Source organism: Schistocerca gregaria, unplaced genomic scaffold, assembly GCF_023897955.1.
Source record: "Schistocerca gregaria isolate iqSchGreg1 unplaced genomic scaffold, iqSchGreg1.2 ptg000310l, whole genome shotgun sequence".
Lineage (NCBI taxonomy): Eukaryota > Metazoa > Arthropoda > Insecta > Orthoptera > Acrididae > Schistocerca > Schistocerca gregaria.
In genome coordinates this window covers 42,501-50,000 of record NW_026061790.1, presented here as the reverse complement: position 1 = coordinate 50,000, position 7,500 = coordinate 42,501, and the positions used below count along the sequence as shown (strand labels likewise).

The 7,500-nt window shown below is 54.6% G+C and overlaps 3 non-coding genes across 3 annotated transcripts in view; all 3 read left to right on the top strand.

Annotated features, from left to right (window-relative positions):
• Positions 1 to 3,841: 3,841 nt before the first annotated feature.
• Positions 3,842 to 5,734, top strand: LOC126305349 (small subunit ribosomal RNA). Its single transcript, XR_007553413.1, has one exon. It is a non-coding gene; the product is annotated as a small subunit ribosomal RNA (ribosomal RNA).
• Positions 5,735 to 6,095: 361 nt separating this feature from the next.
• Positions 6,096 to 6,250, top strand: LOC126305468 (5.8S ribosomal RNA). Its single transcript, XR_007553517.1, has one exon. It is a non-coding gene; the product is annotated as a 5.8S ribosomal RNA (ribosomal RNA).
• Positions 6,251 to 6,438: 188 nt separating this feature from the next.
• Positions 6,439 to 7,500, top strand: part of LOC126305371 (large subunit ribosomal RNA) — a 4,222-nt gene continuing 3,160 nt past the window's right edge. Inside the window, exon 1 of the ribosomal RNA XR_007553433.1 lies at positions 6,439 to 7,500. This exon is cut by the window's right edge and continues 3,160 nt beyond it. This is a non-coding gene — a ribosomal RNA (large subunit ribosomal RNA).

The window sequence follows — 7,500 nt, the reverse complement described above, 5'->3', positions numbered from 1 at the left end:
GACCTGACGCCCGGCGGCAAAGAGTGCTCCTCTGAGGATATAGATGTTCCGTTCCGCCGCATAATGGTGACGGTGACCGCTGCCTGCGGTGGCAACGCTGGGCAGAGTCGATACTCGCTGTGTGGTGGAAGGTAAACATTATGCGGTACATCAGTACTTTCCTAATAGTTCGGTCGTCTCACGGCACTGCTTAGTAAATGATGCAAGGCCACATATAGATGATTTATGCGAATGTCCCTATACGTGCTGTAAGACTGGGCACACAACGTGAATCGCACGTCAGCCAGACACTCGAACATGCACCACTCTCGGCCTGCAACGGAGACACACAATACGTAAACATCTGGAATGCGACAATGTCGAGTGCATCCTCTCTGCGACATTGCACCGTCGACACTATGATAACCAGAGCAGTAGGTCCACCTATAAAAGCACAATACCCCACTCCTCCGACAACTACCATTGCTCAGATAAACCAACACACATCCTACACAGAGGGGCACCAAATATCACCCCCCGCCCTCGTGTTATACCACATGAAAAATTGCAGAAGTGAGAGACACAGACCCGCCAGCCTCTTGCTACAAGCATCGAACCGACGTGACGTATCTGACGGTGACTCAGGCATCCGCGTACTGCCACCACTATCCACCCCCCCCCTCTCTCTGCCCCCTTCCCACACAATACCAAATGTAACCAACTTTATCGCTTAACCTAACTGTGGCTGTACCACATTATCGCTTAACCTAACTGTGGCTGTACCACATTATCGCTTAACCTAACTGTGGCTGTACCACATTATCGCTTAACCTAACTGTGGCTGTACCACATTATCGCTTAACCTAACTGTGGCTGTACCACATTATCGCTTAACCTAACTGTGGCTGTACCACATTATCGCTTAACCTAACTGTGGCTGTACCACATTATCGCTTAACCTAACTGTGGCTGTACCACATTATCGCTTAACCTAACTGTGGCTGTACCACATTATCGCTTAACCTAACTGTGGCTGTACCACATTATCGCTTAACCTAACTGTGGCTGTACCACATTATCGCTTAACCTAACTGTGGCTGTACCACATTATCGCTTAACCTAACTGTGGCTGTACCACATTATCGCTTAACCTAACTCTGGTTGTACCACATTATCCCTTAACCTAACTCAAGTTGTCCCTTAACCTAACTCAAGTTGTCCCTTAACCTAACTCAAGTTGTCCCTTAACCTAACTCAAGTTGTCCCTTAACCTAACTCAAGTTGTCCCTTAACCTAACTCAAGTTGTCCCTTAACCTAACTCAAGTTGTCCCTTAACCTAACTCAAGTTGTCCCTTAACCTAACTCAAGTTGTCCCTTAACCTAACTCAAGTTGTCCCTTAACCTAACTCAAGTTGTCCCTTAACCTAACTCAATTTGTCCCTTAACCTAACTCAATTTGTCCCTTAACCTAACTCAATTTGTCCCTTAACCTAACTCAATTTGTCCCTTAACCTAACTCAATTTGTCCCTTAACCTAACTCAATTTGTCCCTTAACCTAACCCACGTTGTCCCTTAACCTAACTCAATTTGTCCCTTAACCTAACTCAATTTGTCCCTTAACCTAACTCAATTTGTCCCTTAACCTAACCCACGTTGTCCCTTAACCTAACTCAATTTGTCCCTTAACCTAACCCACGTTGTCCCTTAACCTAACCCACGTTGTCCCTTAACCTAACCCACGTTGTCCCTTAACCTAACCCACGTTGTCCCTTAACCTAACCCACGTTGTCCCTTAACCTAACCCACGTTGTCCCTTAACCTAACCCACGTTGTCCCTTAACCTAACCCACGTTGTCCCTTAACCTAACCCACGTTGTCCCTTAACCTAACCCACGTTGTCCCTTAACCTAACCCACGTTGTCCCTTAACCTAACCCACGTTGTCCCTTAACCTAACCCACGTTGTCCCTTAACCTAACCCACGTTGTCCCTTAACCTAACCCACGTTGTCCCTTAACCTAACCCACGTTGTCCCTTTGCCTAACATAGTTCACTGCTCGGAATCTCTGGTGTCGTTGTTATCCTCATGTAGATGTCTTGCGAGTGTTGCTTACTTTCCACATATTCCCGCTATCCACTGTCAATTGTACTGCAATAGGACTATATCGCCGCCCCCCCCCCCCTCTGTCCCCCTCTTTGTGTCTCTGTCCTCTCAAGCTGGTCGGTCTGGCGTTTGAGTGTTAAATGAGCCTCGCAGCTGTTCAGTTGCATTCAGATGTCGACGCCCTCAGTGTACGTCGTGGTATGGTCTGTGTCCATTGTCCGCTGATGTCGTACGCGTAACCCACACGCTGTACCGATCATCGGTCGTTACGTACAGAGTGAAGTAGTGTGATACGTGTGACCGTACGCTGGCTGTGCCCAACGGTGTCGAATCTCAATTTCCATATGTTGTGCTCGATGCTACTTGTCTCGTCTCCCAATAACAGCTAGGTTGCACTGTGGTACGCCGTAGAGGCGTGTGGGAGGAACGTACGAACGCATTGTATGTCACCCTGGGTCGCTGGGGGTGGTGGTGCGGTGAGTCAGGTCAGGTCAGGTCAGGTCAGGTCAGGTCAGCGTGAGCCGTCTGATGTAGTGACGCGTGTATTCCGACTTTGTCGTATTGCCTCACACAAAGTGCTACCCTGGTGGACCGCGTTCCATATCTGGGACATGCCGCAGATGCCGGTTGACAGTGGATCGCGGAAGGGACATCGCATACGTGCGCGGGCCACCTTCCACGTGTTCTCTTCTGCACATGTCGCAGTGTGTATGTGGTCTGATGTAGCGTGTCGTGACACATGACATCCTGGCATGCAAGAATTGTTGAATTCGCAAATGTAGGTGGACATCTACGTTTACTGCCCAAGATACGCAAATGAACTGGAAATCCGTTGTTGAGCGGTTGTTCACGCTGGAGGTGAATCTGTGATGGCGACGATCGGTACAGCTATTAACCGGTTGTTTCAGCGGTACCCGCCACATCCACACACGTGACTAGGTCCATGTGGGTATGAAGCGATACGCGGTGGTGGCTTGGTGGGACTGTTCCCGGCCGGTGAAGGGGGGCCGCCCGGCGTGTTGGCCGCGCGCTGCGTGGGCGCACGCGCAACAGGCGGCTGGTGGGGGGCGCCGAGTGGCAGGAGCGCCAGCCGACGGGCCCGGCAGGCGGTGCAGCTACGCTGCGGCGCACCCTGCACGCGGCGCCTGGCGGCCAAAGTTGGTTCAGCCGAGCCCGGTGCGAAGCGCGGTGGACATCTGCAGTGTGCTGGTCTGATTGAGGACTGTGTGCGTTGAGGATGCGCCGCCGCCTGGCACTCGGCGCCGCGACGCCGTCTGCTGCTCGGTCGCCCCAGCGGTTCTCGCAGGTGGTTTGTATCGCAGTTGTGCGGACGTGTTGGCGCGTGCGCTGTGCTGGGAGAGTTCGCTTCTGCACCCAAGTGGGGCTTTGCCCTTGTGTGGCGCTGGCGTTGGAGCTGCCGGTCACCATAGGTGGCGCGTGTTGTCTCCCGCCGGCAATGCCACGACAGCACGCTCCCGGGCCTCTGTCGGCAGCGGCAAGCTCAGTTGGGAGCAAGGGTGTTCGCACTAAAACCGTCTACTCGCCTAACTCCGGGCGATTGCGCCTCTCTCGAAACCGACCAAGTACCTAGGACGGCGCTGCGCGCCGCCGGGACCTGAGAGGGTTTCGAGGTGTATCGTGCAGGGGAGCTCGGCCTCCTCCTGTTTGCAGAATAATTGAGCGGACGCTTGCGTGTTCGCGCGGGCCCCCGGGACACACTCCCGGGCGGCCGGCTGCTCAGCTCTAGTTGACGCAGCTCCCTGGTTGATCCTGCCAGTAGTCATATGCTTGTCTCAAAGATTAAGCCATGCATGTCTCAGTACAAGCCGCATTAAGGTGAAACCGCGAATGGCTCATTAAATCAGTTATGGTTCCTTAGATCGTACCCACGTTACTTGGATAACTGTGGTAATTCTAGAGCTAATACATGCAAACAGAGTCCCGACCAGAGATGGAAGGGACGCTTTTATTAGATCAAAACCAATCGGATTGGCTTGTCTGGTCCGTTTGCCTTGGTGACTCTGAATAACTTTGGGCTGATCGCACGGTCCTCGTACCGGCGACGCATCTTTCAAATGTCTGCCTTATCAACTGTCGATGGTAGGTTCTGCGCCTACCATGGTTGTAACGGGTAACGGGGAATCAGGGTTCGATTCCGGAGAGGGAGCCTGAGAAACGGCTACCACATCCAAGGAAGGCAGCAGGCGCGCAAATTACCCACTCCCGGCACGGGGAGGTAGTGACGAAAAATAACGATACGGGACTCATCCGAGGCCCCGTAATCGGAATGAGTACACTTTAAATCCTTTAACGAGTATCTATTGGAGGGCAAGTCTGGTGCCAGCAGCCGCGGTAATTCCAGCTCCAATAGCGTATATTAAAGTTGTTGCGGTTAAAAAGCTCGTAGTTGGATTTGTGTCCCACGCTGTTGGTTCACCGCCCGTCGGTGTTTAACTGGCATGTATCGTGGGACGTCCTGCCGGTGGGGCGAGCCGAAGGGGTGCTTTCGCGTCCCGAGGCGGACCCCGTTTAAATCCTACCAGGGTGCTCTTTGTTGAGTGTCTCGGTGGGCCGGCACGTTTACTTTGAACAAATTAGAGTGCTTAAAGCAGGCAAGCCCGCCTGAATACTGTGTGCATGGAATAATGGAATAGGACCTCGGTTCTATTTTGTTGGTTTTCGGAACCCGAGGTAATGATTAATAGGGACAGGCGGGGGCATTCGTATTGCGACGTTAGAGGTGAAATTCTTGGATCGTCGCAAGACGAACAGAAGCGAAAGCATTTGCCAAGTATGTTTTCATTAATCAAGAACGAAAGTTAGAGGTTCGAAGGCGATCAGATACCGCCCTAGTTCTAACCATAAACGATGCCAGCCAGCGATCCGCCGCAGTTCCTCCGATGACTCGGCGGGCAGCCTCCGGGAAACCAAAGCTTTTGGGTTCCGGGGGAAGTATGGTTGCAAAGCTGAAACTTAAAGGAATTGACGGAAGGGCACCACCAGGAGTGGAGCCTGCGGCTTAATTTGACTCAACACGGGAAACCTCACCAGGCCCGGACACCGGAAGGATTGACAGATTGATAGCTCTTTCTTGATTCGGTGGGTGGTGGTGCATGGCCGTTCTTAGTTGGTGGAGCGATTTGTCTGGTTAATTCAGATAACGAACGAGACTCTAGCCTGCTAACTAGTCGCGTGACATCCTTCGTGCTGTCAGCGATTACTTTTCTTCTTAGAGGGACAGGCGGCTTCTAGCCGCACGAGATTGAGCAATAACAGGTCTGTGATGCCCTTAGATGTTCTGGGCCGCACGCGCGCTACACTGAAGGAATCAGCGTGTCTTCCTAGGCCGAAAGGTCGGGGTAACCCGCTGAACCTCCTTCGTGCTAGGGATTGGGGCTTGCAATTGTTCCCCATGAACGAGGAATTCCCAGTAAGCGCGAGTCATAAGCTCGCGTTGATTACGTCCCTGCCCTTTGTACACACCGCCCGTCGCTACTACCGATTGAATGATTTAGTGAGGTCTTCGGACTGGTACGCGGCATCGACTCTGTCGTTGCCGATGCTACCGGAAAGATGACCAAACTTGATCATTTAGAGGAAGTAAAAGTCGTAACAAGGTTTCCGTAGGTGAACCTGCGGAAGGATCATTACCGACTAGACTGCATGTCTTTCGATGTGCGTGTCGTGTCGCGCAACACGCTACCTGTACGGCAGTGGCCGTGCGCCGCGTGCGGAACCACGCGTGCCTCTCAAAACTAGCGGAAGTGTTGTTGTTGTGTGGTACGAGCGCTGAAGCTCTGGAGCGGCTGGCCTGCGGTACCTGGCGCCTGGCGCCGGTTTTGAATGACGTTCGCCCGAGTGCCTGTCCGCTCCGGTGTGGAGCCGTACGACGCCCATCGGCTGTGAGGCCGTTGGACACAAAAAAATAGTGGAACAGGGGCCGTCAGACGCCTCAGTCCCGCAAATGCTACTGTCTTGAAAGAGACAGTGGGAGACTGAAAAGGAAAAGATCACCCAGGACGGTGGATCACTCGGCTCGTGGGTCGATGAAGAACGCAGCAAATTGCGCGTCGACATGTGAACTGCAGGACACATGAACATCGACGTTTCGAACGCACATTGCGGTCCATGGATTCCGTTCCCGGGCCACGTCTGGCTGAGGGTCGGCTACGTATACTGAAGCGCGCGGCGTTTGTCCCGCTTCGGAGACGTGGGAGTGTCGTGGTCGCCTGTGTGGCCGGCCGCGTCTCCTTAAACGTGCGATGCGCGCCCGTCGCCTGGCGGTTCGCATACCGGTACTTTCTCGGTAGCGTGCACAGCCGGCTGGCGGTGTGGCGTGCGACACCTCGTACAACGACCTCAGAGCAGGCGAGACTACCCGCTGAATTTAAGCATATTACTAAGCGGAGGAAAAGAAACTAACAAGGATTCCCCCAGTAGCGGCGAGCGAACAGGGAAGAGTCCAGCACCGAACCCCGCAGGCTGCCGCCTGTCGTGGCATGTGGTGTTTGGGAGGGTCCACTACCCCGACGCCTCGCGCCGAGCCCAAGTCCAACTTGAATGAGGCCACGGCCCGTAGAGGGTGCCAGGCCCGTAACGGCCGGTGCGAGCGTCGGCGGGACCTCTCCTTCGAGTCGGGTTGCTTGAGAGTGCAGCTCCAAGTGGGTGGTAAACTCCATCTGAGACTAAATATGACCACGAGACCGATAGCGAACAAGTACCGAGAGGGAAAGTTGAAAAGAACTTTGAAGAGAGAGTTCAAAAGTACGTGAAACCGTTCTGGGGTAAACGTGAGAAGTCCGAAAGGTCGAACGGGTGAGATTCACGCCCATCCGGCCACTGGCCCCCGCCCTCGGCAGATGGGGCCGGCCGCCCGCGCGGAGCAATCCGCGGCGGGGTCGTGTCCGGTTGCCTTTCCACTCGCCGCGGGGTGGGGCCGTTCCGGTGTGCGGTGGGCCGCACTTCTCCCCTAGTAGGACGTCGCGACCCGCTGGGTGCCGGCCTACGGCCCGGGTGCGCAGCCTGTCCTTCCGCGGGCCTCGGTTCGCGTCTGTTGGGCAGAGCCCCGGTGTCCTGGCTGGCTGCTCGGCGGTATATCTGGAGGAGTCGATTCGCCCCTTTGGGCGCTCGGGCTCCCGGCAAGCGCGCGCGGTTCTTCCCGGATGACGGACCTACCTGGCCCGGCCCCGGACCCGCGCCGCTGTTGGCTCGGGATGCTCTCGGGCGGAATAATCGCTCCCGTCAGCGGCGCTTCAGCTTTGGACAATTTCACGACCCGTCTTGAAACACGGACCAAGGAGTCTAACATGTGCGCGAGTCATTGGGCTGTACGAAACCTAAAGGCGTAATGAAAGTGAAGGTCTCGCCTTGCGCGGGCCGAGGGAGGATGGGGCTTCCCCGCCCTTCACGGGGCGGC